The sequence below is a fragment of the Leptodactylus fuscus genome, chromosome 6, assembly GCF_031893055.1.
Source record: "Leptodactylus fuscus isolate aLepFus1 chromosome 6, aLepFus1.hap2, whole genome shotgun sequence".
Lineage (NCBI taxonomy): Eukaryota > Metazoa > Chordata > Amphibia > Anura > Leptodactylidae > Leptodactylus > Leptodactylus fuscus.
This window is the reverse complement of record NC_134270.1, coordinates 51706691-51718862: the sequence shown is the minus strand read 5'-3', so window position 1 is coordinate 51718862 and position 12172 is coordinate 51706691. Positions and strand designations below refer to the sequence as shown.

The 12172-nt window shown below is 39.9% G+C and overlaps 1 protein-coding gene across 4 annotated transcripts in view; it reads left to right on the top strand.

Annotated features, from left to right (window-relative positions):
* Nucleotides 1-12172, top strand: part of CAMTA1 (calmodulin binding transcription activator 1) — a 1244145-nt gene that overhangs the window by 882368 nt on the left and 349605 nt on the right. The gene's annotated exons all lie outside the window — the stretch shown is intronic.

Genomic DNA, 12172 nt, shown 5'->3' with positions numbered 1-12172 from the left:
CTTATGGAGTGTCACCCTGTGCCTACGCTATACAACAAGGTATCCCTTGCATCCATATCACAGTATCTGGCTTTTAAGACACTAGAATAGCATCAGTGAGAGTAGTAATGGTGGTCACATTGGTTGTCACCCATTTTTCTCATAAATGGACACCATATAGATCAATGTAAGGTGAATGTCATGTTAGATTAAAGGACGTTATAAGGAGCAATGTTCTATAATATTGACTATGCTCTGTGTCATTTGCATCCCCATCTGTCAAGGCCACACATGTACTGGGATCTGGGAAGAGCCGTGATGGTTGGAGCCGGTGGTGTAAACTTAGTAAATACTCCTTAAATGTCTCCGTTTTGTCGAGATCTGTGTTTGGGATTGAAGCGAGCAGATGTGTTGAATAGCACCTGACTGTGACCATGGCAACTGAAAATCCAGCTTCATAAATAAATCAGGGAAAGTCGAGCGTTTGTTTTCTTTGTAACTCATGACGGAGCCGCAATCTATGGAGAAGTTGTCATTATTGGACAAATATAGAGTTTTATATCAACTCGCCAGAATGTCGTGAATGGGGAACTCTGCGGCCGGAACTTAATGAAATAATCCATTATACAGCATTAAATTTAATGTTCCGTTTCTTTAAGAATGAGAGAATTAAAAGGGGATTTATGAACTAGACATATATATATATATATATATATATATATATATATATATATATATATATTTTTTTTTTTTTTTTTTTTCCTAGATAGCACCTATGGAGGTTTCCAAGGGAAACATTCATGATAGACAACCCCTTTAAATACACGATATTGTGGTAAATATATAGAGCAATATACTCTACGTATATGCATCTACATATAACTTTCCCAATCCTGACTATGTTTTTAAGCTTGTACACAGTGAGAAGGAAAACAAGAGTATAAGGAAATTCAGGATTTCACAGCAAGGAGCCAACGTTTCCAATGAGGCTACTCAGTGTGTATAACCAGTGACAATATTTAAGCGCTGTTCTTGGTGCTGAACCTTGGTATGCTGAAGCAGTAATCTTCATAGCCGCTGCTCTGACATAGGGTCACCTCCAGGGAACTGTGCACATGTAAATGATCATAAATCTGACAAAGCTGTGGCCGTGCTCACACCATATAGATCAATGTCTCTCATCATGCCCACTTCTAGAACAATGGGAAGGATGGTGCCCAAAAAAGCTGCACATTTTTGTGCAAAAACCTAATTTGTCCAAAATTTTACAACTTTTTAAAATGTAATTGGCACTTTGAATTCTAGTTAGGATAGCGGAGGGTCAAGGTTTCACATTTTAGAGAGTTACTGTCTCCTTTGAGTAGATGAGGAGACCCTTACTGATACTTATCTGATCTGGTTACATGTCTCAGTCACCCGCCAGAGTACAATGAAAATACAATTCTGTCTTTATATTGTACAACTGTACATTTCCAGTCCTGTACGCTCATATTCAGTTCCCTGCATCTCCCCCAATGCTCCATGATGCTTTCATACAAGGCTTTCATGCCATTAGTCATTTTAGTGAGTAGAGCAGCTCCAGCCCACCAGACTGATATGACTCACATCATTTGCTACAATTGGAAGAAATACATCAAAGAATCTGCCTGTCTGCACGACCAGGAGATACAGATAACAGGTAACATTGTTCTTATACAACGTACCAGGCTGCCAAATGTGAACATGGGTTGTACAGTATGTCAGCAGCCTATGTTTGTCAACCTGATGTAAGACTACAACTCCCAGTATTTCTATAATCCTGGTGTCACATGCATGCTGTTAGTGAACTACAAGCAAATATATACTGTAGAAACAGGATCAACATAGTCAAAATTGTATATGGGCCCCTATACCTGGACATCACCTACATAAGAGAACAGAAAAGCTATTACTAGGTGGCAATGATGCTCTTAAACTGAGGCCATCCCGCCACAATACTGACTACAGTAAGCAGGCAATGGTCCTCATTGAAAGGGATAGATATCTGAACATGCTTATACAGATATAGCAGAGCTGGATTTGTCATGTTACTCATTGGGTCTACATTGTATGCATTGCGACAATCTCTGATCAGTATTCCTATATAAAACAACATATAACTTCAATGTATTGTGACGTTGCCATAAATTGTACTGTATTTCAAGCTCATGAGCTGCTACAAATTTGACTCTGCTTCATATGTTATGTGGTTTGATTTTATCTATAGATAAATAGTATATTGTATACTATTTCCTAAAGTTATTCCTTGCGTGCAACGTTATAACCATATTATCAGTAGAGATGAGCGAACACTGTTCGGAACAGCCGTTCCGAACAGCACGCTTACAGCACGCACCCATAGAAATGAATGGAAGCGGCCGGCACACGGGGGTTAAGCGACCAGCCGCCGGCAAAGCGTACATGCCAGGTGTTTCCATTCATTTCTATGGGAGCGTGCTGTTCGGATCGGCTGATCCGAACAGTGTTCGCTCATCTCTAATATCAGTTAGTTATCACTTACCCAGTGGATAGTTCAGAACTTGTTATTAATGGAATAATAAAATAATTAAAGTCTTGTAAAAAAAAAAAAAGATGTATATCATCAGTGAAAATTGTAGTTCTGCTCCAGAATCCCAATAAGGAATAGCTGAGGCCCCACGTTGCGAAGCGCAGATTTTTTTGTTGCATAATTTGCTGCGTTTTTCTGAGCCAAAGTCAAAAATGGCTACAAAAGGAATGGGGAACATATAGGAAGCTTCTTATATTTTTGCCTTCTGCTCAGTTCACTCCTGCCTTTGACTCAAAAAAAAAAAAAAACAGCAAAATCTGCAACAAATCCTGCAGCCTTAGGCTGAGGCCCCACGTTCCAGAAAAGCAGCCTTTTTTTGTTGCAGATTTTGTTGCGTTTTTTTGAGCCAAAGTCATGAGTGGATTGAGCAGAAGAGAAAAGTTTAAGAACTTTTTATAGAGTTCCCATTCCTTTTGTAGCCATTCTTGGCTTTGGCTCAAAAAACTGCAACAAAATCTGCACCAAAAAAAGCTGTGCTTCCGCAACATGGGGCCTTAGCCTCAAAGGGTCTATCAGAGATGTTACATTGAGGGTCAGTCCTGAGGATTGACCTCCATTAGCAGAACAGTAATGGCCACATCACTATATCTATGGCTGTGTCTGGTGCGGTAGTTGTAATAGTAGACACGGTCTGATAGATTGGAGTTGTGTTAAATACTGCAGTGAAAAGGCTTCAATTACACTTTATGGTTTTCCCTACGGATAGACCTTCCATGTTTTATCACCTTTAAACCTTTTCCATTAGATTTCCCTTCGCTTCCAAATACAAAATTACACATTTTGCACAGAACAATGATGGTAATAAGATACCTCACTGATGTTTCCGTGAATGATAGAAATCTAATTTTCCTGGTTGAGTTCCGAGAAGTTATGAAGGTGAGAACTTTATTTTTCTTTTCAAAAGGAAGGAAAAAAAAAAGTTAAAACCCCCCACAAATTAACTCATTGTGTGCAGATGGAAATCTCAAGGGAATGTCAGATAACTCTATCCACTTACTGATTGTCACATTTCACCGGCGCACAATGTTCGAATACACATTGTATCATTTCAAACAAGTGACCTGGGGACAAAAATGACTTTATTGTAGATGGTTTGGCCCAAAAGGATCTGATTGCTTTTTCCTTTCTGTGTCCTTTTAGCCCTGACAGTGACATACGATTTATTACATCTCATGTGCCCCCTTTGGAATTAAACTAGAAAGCCACGGGATGCCAACAGTGTTTTATTTGAAGTCACGTTAGCACCTAGGATGCATTCAAGTCAGACGTTTCTTCTCGAAGGGCAAAAGATGTTCTCGGAATGACGATGGCTTTAGGGTTCACATTTTTGAAAGTGTTCTGCTCCCTTTAGGCTATTTAAACAACTACTGAGCAAAATTCAGAGACGGGTTGTATGCCAAATATGGTATATTCTGTGTCAAGCATAATACAATAGAATGACAGCAAAGACCTCAACGTTTTATGTAGATAGGAAAACGCTTTTCATAGTAGCTTGGAGACCGCTCATGGTCCCAGAATAAAACTGGAGCTTACTTTAAAGTGAATTGTGGACATGAGAAAAAATAGACTTAACATCTAATGACAAGTCCTCACGTTTCAGCTCATGTCTGACAAAGATAATAATTTATCTTTATTTAATGTTACCACGAAAAACTGCGCACAGACTGCTTGAGGTTCCTGAAACAACACAGGTACAAGCCAGTTGCTGTTTTGTCTAGACATAAGTCAGAGACTGCTGGACACACAGAAGCGAAGACAGAAGTGAATTTTTACCACCGTTAGTACTCTGACTTCACCTATAACATGCTCCATAACAGGTGCTAGCAGAAAAATAAACCCATTGAAGTCAATGGGAGGCTTGTTTTCCAGTGCTGAAATTCTACACCAAATTCCTCACCATTTTCCTCTGTGTAAATGGACCCTTAAAGTTGTTAGGAGTTGTGCCGCAGGCTCACAGTCCCATACACACGGATGTATATGGGGCCATGGAAAATAATGGGTCAAAGTGCTAGCTGTGAAATATATATCCAGCATCCTGACAAAGCACACATTTGTGTTCACTCTGTGTATGACCATAGTGGTTTTTACTGTCTACAGATACTGATCCACAATCCACCAAAAAAAATCCCCATTCCACTTGAACAATGTGGAGAGAAAAGTCCTGCAACCAGCGCTTTGCTCTCCACATTTTTCACCCTTTTTGGGAGGAAATCTGGCAGGAAATCTATCTACGGGGTCCACTGTTTTCCTCAGGTAACCACTTTTTTAAGCAGATTATTGGACCCCCCGAACGGAATCCCAAACGCAGGTGTGAAAACAGTTTTGGTTTAATAAATCTGCCCCATAGAGTAAATGTTGCAATCTGACAATTTCTCCCTAATGTTCTTGCTGCACAGAGTGCTGAGAACCGCATGGGGAGAAATCCAGCTCAGTCTGAGTTCTCACAGATTCCAACCAACTTTTTGGCAAGTTAGGTCTCAGTGCAATAGTTGAGGTTTCCTACAAAGCATATATTTAGACTAGACAGTGAAGTTGCTCATTCTACTTTTCACATTGCTGACCAGAGCGTTCAGCCTTGTTCAGATGAGACCCAACAGGCTCGAATGGATCTGTTTGCCGGTGGGTGTTCTGTGTGTCAGCAATACCTGAGTCAGATTCTGAACGCTCCTAGTGGGTGGGTAATGACTAATAGGGGAGCCATGTAAATGGTACAGTTATGGAAGCTCTGTGTCATTATGAACAAGAGCCTGTGCAAAACAAAATGATGTAAAACTCATCCAAAAACAATTCAGCAAAATACTACATAATACTGAAATCTAAATAAAAAGATGCCATGGGAAAAGTCAAAAAGTAGAATCCCGACTATTGCTAAAAATGAAGAGTTCCGGAACCTTTTTAGTGCTACTTTGTGGCATCACTGGAATCTCTATAACAAAGGGAATGGAAAAGTGATCCAGGAATCCTACAGTACACAATGCCAGTACAGAACTTGGCAACAGAGAAACTTGCTCCTTCTGGTGCCAAGTATACTCCATACCCACATCCTAAAAGTAGACTCAGCAGCATATCACTGAGACCCTTACATCTCTACAAAGCCTACAATGGAATTCTCTCTATGTAAGTACAACTTTATAAAGTGAGGAAAAAATCTAAGCATACCACATATACATATCCCCATTACCCTAGGCAGTCGTCCCCCATTTCTTCCTTTATCTCAGATCATGTCAGACTGAGGAACAATATATACGTCCCTTAGAAAACTATTCCCTATAAATATCAAAAACTTGACCACAAAGGCTGGTTTAGAATACACATTTTAAAAGTGTCTTAAAGAACATTTTAAGAAAGAAGAGGTAAAATTCGTCATTGGGTACCATCAACCAGCTAAAAATCTCTAGCATCTCTAGCTCTGGTGGACTCAGCATACCCATACAGTACATTATATGGCCGCCCCATTAATTTATACCTTGACCTAGATAGAGTGGTTTGGTGGTTCTTTGTCTGGAAAGAAAAGAGATGTCTCCTATTCCGAAAAGAAAGAAAAAATTGGGACAAAAAACAAACAAAAACAAATAGGGTGTTTTTGTTTTTTAGTTTTTTATTTTCTTTAACACACCCATAATCCGTGTAGAAATATGAGGCAGGTGATATTGCCTTGTACATATTAACCCTCCACTTCTACGTCTATGCTGTGCAGGCTCCTCTTATTAGCCACCAATGCCAGCAGGTTTAAGTAATGGTTTGCACGTGACTCTCTCTTGAATGATATTTGGGATCCCGGAGGAGAGTTCTTTGTCTGCTAATCATTAACAAAAGAAAAGGCTAATTCTAATTAAAGAGGTTAATGGTAACGTGACACACGGTCTATGCTAATGAAAGGAAGCTTGAATCCAGTTTTTGGATGTTTAAAACTCTTGGTTGGTGGAATATAGTAATTACTCTTGTGTTCTGGCCTTCTGTCAGGGATTTATGAATACACAATGCATTGTAGTCCTGTGAGTGAAGAATGAGCTTATTGTCTCGGATTATGTGCAGGTCAAGAGTAGACTTTTACTATTGTCTATCTACCTTTGGCGAATTTCAATTTCAATTTCAGTGCAGAAAACTTACAAAATAAAAAAAATGTCCATTCATTTTGTTAGCTTCCAGTTGGTCCATTAGTATCATTTTACAAATGGTTAGATGGGATTGTAGCCATATTTTTGGATAAAATCTGGAAGCCACAAGCAGGGGTCACATACTGAGTGATATGTCTCACCAGTAGGGGTAGAAACAACACTTATCCCTATCTAATGGGATCCCCGGTGATCACAAGAACAGTGATCTCTGTGTTCCTTGTGCAGATGAACCGATAGTGGACCATGACTTCATTCACTTGTATGAGACTGGTCGAGATAGCTAAGTACAGCATTACAGCATCAGTGTCATAGAAATAAATGAAGTAGTGGTTTTGCATACACTCTACTAATCCATTCATAGAAGACTCTGGGACTCTGCTCACATGATGATTGCTGTTCTCCTACTCTCTTCACACTAACCTGCCATGACTAGTGCCTCCTGAAGCTCCTCTGCTTTATTCCTTGCTGCCTGTATGCCAATTCCTCCAATGTCTGCCAACTGTTGGACCTGACGTACCACTCATTGACTTCACCTTCTTCTCTATCCAGTAATAAAATGTCTTTAAATTGAATTCTCCAAAGATGTATTTTTTTCCCCATATAAATAAAAATACACATATGGTTGAACCTAGTTGATTAATTCTGCTATGTAGGACTTCATTACTAAAGAACCAAGGGATTGGCCTATTGGTCAAGAAAAGGACATGAAACGATAAATAGGCCCCCTATTGTAATGGGGGCCAATCCAAACCTCGCCCTCGGCGTGGTGCAGTGAGGTGTCTGGAGTCTAAGTCCAGCTTTCGGCCCACTGAGCATGCTCAGACATTTTGGAGCCACTCAGAGGCTAAGTGCCATCATTTCCCTACTGAGCATGCTCAGACATTTTGGAGCCGCTCAGAGGCTAAGTCCCATTTTCGCCATACTGAGCATGATCGGTGATGTCATGCCACCGCCCCTGTTGGGCGGGGACTAGCCTTTATATAGTGTGAGCCGACACCCGCCCGGTGCTCACACTTTGTCTGAAATACCTTGAGACAGGAGGTTAGGGCTAGGTTCCTGTGAATGGTAGGAGCTGTCTAGGGACCAAGTTAGTATTCCTTGGGTCTGCCAGTGAGAATCAGTAAACCCTATTCTCTGACTAATTGCATTACAGCTCCTAGCGGGTCAAGGAGTTCTTTGTGTTACTGACCAGGAGTGTAGTTAACCCCTGGCAGTCTTGATTGTGTAGCAGAGTGAAGCATATGCTAAGGCCTGGTTCCTCTGCTGTAATTAGCAGGTGCTTCTTGCAAGACTTCATTTTTGGCTTCACTCAAAACTGTTATACACAGGCATACTTTCCCAGTGAAGTTAACTGGAGAGAGTCTCTTGCAGCCTGTTCACATTGGTGCCGCACAACATCACTGCCAGTGCAGTTTTAATTGGTGGTTCATATTCAGGCATACGGCTGCCCATCTGGGCTTGTGGACCTCGCTGCAGTGTTCTGCAGTTTAGCGGTTCTGTTTGTGTTAATTATTATTTTTATATATACACACTGAACCATAACAGTAGGCTGTTGTAGAGAAGCTTAAATCAAGTCCTCACGTTTGACATTCACTTTGATGTTCAACTTTACCCATTGATAGAACTGGCCTAAATTATTTCACCCATTTTGAAATTTCATTTGCCAAAATTTTCGAAAGCAATTTTATTCACATCCAGAGGAAGATCCTGGGCCTGATAGACTCTGTACCGGGGTCTCCAACCATAGTACTGGTGTCCTATGTGGAAGAAAGACCTGGGCCACATCAGGACCCGGAGACCAGGTGCAACCTCAATTTCAGTAATGGCAAAAGATCTACAAATTGATTTTGGATCTAAAAAATACATATTCTAACAGGTGATGACCCTGAAATATCCCCCTTGGTTACATTTAGTTTAGTCTTCCAAAAACTTGGCTGTTCAGACTGGCACAGACTTATTTTAGTAACATTTTATCTCATCTCTATGGTTTACAAAATGATGAAAGTAAAAAGAATTTCGTCAACTGTGTTCCAGCACACTGCCTTAATTTATATCATGTACGGCAAAGTAGAATGTCCTGCCAGAACGAGATATGAATAATTGCTCCATCTAACGTGGAGCTATCTCTAATCTGGGATATGATTTTTATGTGCAGTTTTCAGAAATAATTTACTCAGCCATGTGTCAATACCGTCAGCAATAACAGCCATTTAATTGTTTTTTATGTCAGCAAGAGCTGAAATATCTTAAGTTAAAGATAACCCCTTCTTTGTCCCTCTCATGGATCGGTAATAAACTTCATAGCCGAGCCCAACAAGACAGCCTTAATGGGTCATGTTTTCATTGAATGCTTATAACCATTTTTCTACAGGGTTTAGATATTGATCCAACAATCTAATCATTCAAGGTACAGGCAGCTGGAATTTTTTTTCTTTTCCTTTTTTTGAAAGGGGTGAGAATCTGTGGTCACCCGAGAAAAACGCGTAATTTTTTGAACAATAGATATCGAGTAACGATACAACAATGTCATGGTGGCTGGCTAATACATACTCCAGGTCTATCAGAACAAATGTGCTTATCGTATAGCCCCTAATACTGTATATCGTAGCATTCATCATCCATAGACCTCTAAGTAAACATGAAATATACTTTACACTATATCTACTGAACTTTTTCATTACTACTCATTGTATAGTACAGTGTAGCATATCCATGTAAACTTGTTAATCGAATGTCAAAGGACACACTTAGCATCCGCCTGGTCTATAGGGTTATGTAAACCCATTTAGCATATGTATTGCGAATATCTCTTGGCACATGCATCAATAAAAATGAGATAGACAACCCCTTTAAAGGTACAGCCCAATGGCAATTTTTGCCAGGGGTTAATTTCCAGTTATACATATAGCCACATTACATTTATTGATATACAGATGTTTCCTTCTTTAACATCCTGGCTCTTATGTCCTCCTGATGTTTCTGTGATGTATGACATGATGACTAGCTTTTGAAAAAAACAGGATTTATCCGTGGTATCTCACAAGATGTCTACCAAACTCAAGGGTTCCAGGCTGAATCCTATCCAAGATCACATGATCAAAGCAAGTCCCATGTTCACTCCTAGTAACGTGTACTATGGGGGTGGCAGACTGTTATAAAGCCAGATCCCATAGCACAAGTAACTAAGAGTGAACACAGGAAAAGAGGTTGGGGGTGAATAAACTCAGGTTCTGGTTCCAATTCCTGCCAAAAAGCCCCAGTGACTATTCAAGTTTTCTCTGGAGAACCCCTTTAACACATCCATAGTTGGTGCTGACCATGGTCCTGAATAGACTTAATTCTACTTTACTTTTACTACTCATTATTATTATACTTCATTTAAAGATTCTGTGAAACTATTAAAAGCTATGATAGTCACCAAAGCTATGATAGTCACTATGATAGTCAACCAAGCTATGATAGTCAACCAAGCTATGATAGTCACTATGATAGTCACCAAAGCAGTGATAGTCACTATGATAGTCACCAAAGGTATGATAGTCACTATGATAGTCACCAAAGCTATGATAGTCACCATGATAGTCATAAAACATTTTGGACTTAATATGTTACTTTTACTGGAGAGCAGGTACAAAGAGTGGATCTCACTTTGGAGGACACAACATGACCATACATTACATAAACAATCTGTGAATTTCAACAATAACTGTGTAATTCTTATTTTCACCAGTGGTGGTGTGGCAGTGTAATTGGACACTTTCAACACTTGGGTTCTTAACTTCTAACACTTTTTACAGTGAATCCCCAAAGGTCTCAGCAGCCTTTGTGATCTGCTTATCCTAAAAGGTCCTTTCTAACAAAAAGCGATTGTTCAAAGTGGACAACCCCTTTAATTTAATTACAATGCCTGCCAGTAAGACCTGGCCCCGATCCAGCATGTTTACTGCTCAGTTTAATTCTGATAGTGTAGCTGAGGAGCATGTCCATTCCTTCTATCCAGTCTGATAGATTGTGCCGCTCACTTTATGTAATCTGAAGGATGTGACCGCTCCCCCATATATCAAAATGTCGAGTGTAATGTCACTTTATATCTATTGCCACTCAAACTTGTCTGGGGGAAGTAAAAGCCTCATATGTCAGCCCAAAGTTGTATGTTTTCATGCATTTCTGTCACATTGCAGATGAAGCTCTATATCAGACCGCTTTTCTGAAGATAAAACCGCATTTATGAATAAAAAGCATTGGTGCAATTCTTGTAAGATGTAGACAACGATTCTTCATCTCAGGAAACAAGTTACTTGCCTCTTGATTCATTTTACTACTGGTTTGCAAAGGTCTAATCCATGTATCAAACTTCAATGAATTAAGGAGACACGGTCAGCAAATCTTTAAGTACACGTTGAGTAAAAGTAAGTGAAAAAATTTAAGAAGTCAGGGTTCATGTTACTTTGGATACCAGGCAGTTTAGTTCTTATATTTCATCTTTTGAAGAGACTTCAAGGAACCTACACGTACTCTTATATGTTTTAATATGTCTACCTCATAATTCCTATGCGTTTGCTGCAGATTTCATCCTATGCATCACTAGTGAAAACCCATAACTTAAATTGAGATGTTGCAGATTTACAATGTAGACCACATATCAATTCATGTGCAGGTTTTTTCAACAGCATGTGACTTTTTTTCTCTAATCAATTCGATAGTCCCATTCTGTTGTCTTGATAGGTTGCCAATGGATATGACTAGAGATGAGAGAATCAAAGCTGATGAAGTAGAATTTGATCCGAATTTCAGGAAATGTTTGATTCGGATCGAATCCCGATTTCTTGCTCTTCGTGGTAACGAATCGCATAGCAGCACACAGCTCCAATTGGGGTTTTTAACCCCTTGGATGCCACAGTCAAACATCACCACAGAATCCAAGGGGTTCCACCATGCTAAATGTCCACCTTGGCAACCCCCATGGCAAGAGTCACCCATTTTGGTGCAGGCCACGTCTGCCATACCAGTAACTAAACAAAAAGTCCAGCTCACCATTCCAAATCCATGTAAGGAAACCGAATCCAGGAAGCAAGGAAACCTTATGGGATTCTCAAGGTTCAATAGTAGGCATATGACGATAAAAATTCCAGCTTCAACTGTGGTTCCAATTATCCAAATGTCCAAACGATATGGTACGATAAAAAAATAACTTTTATTTCATTCCAGAATAAAAAGGTCACATCTTGGCTAGGAAATCAGCATACAAAGAGCCAGGCGTTTCGGGACTGTGTCCCTTCCTCATGGCATCATGACCCCTTGGATGCCGCAGTCAAACATCACCACGGAATCCAAGGGGTTCCACCATGCTAAATGTCCACCTTGGCAACCCCCCATGGCAAGAGTCACCCATTTTGGTGCAGGCCACATCTGCCATATTTGTAACTTTCTATTTAACAAAAGTAAAGAGAGAGATTAGTGAGATAAAGAGAGGATGGGATATCATATC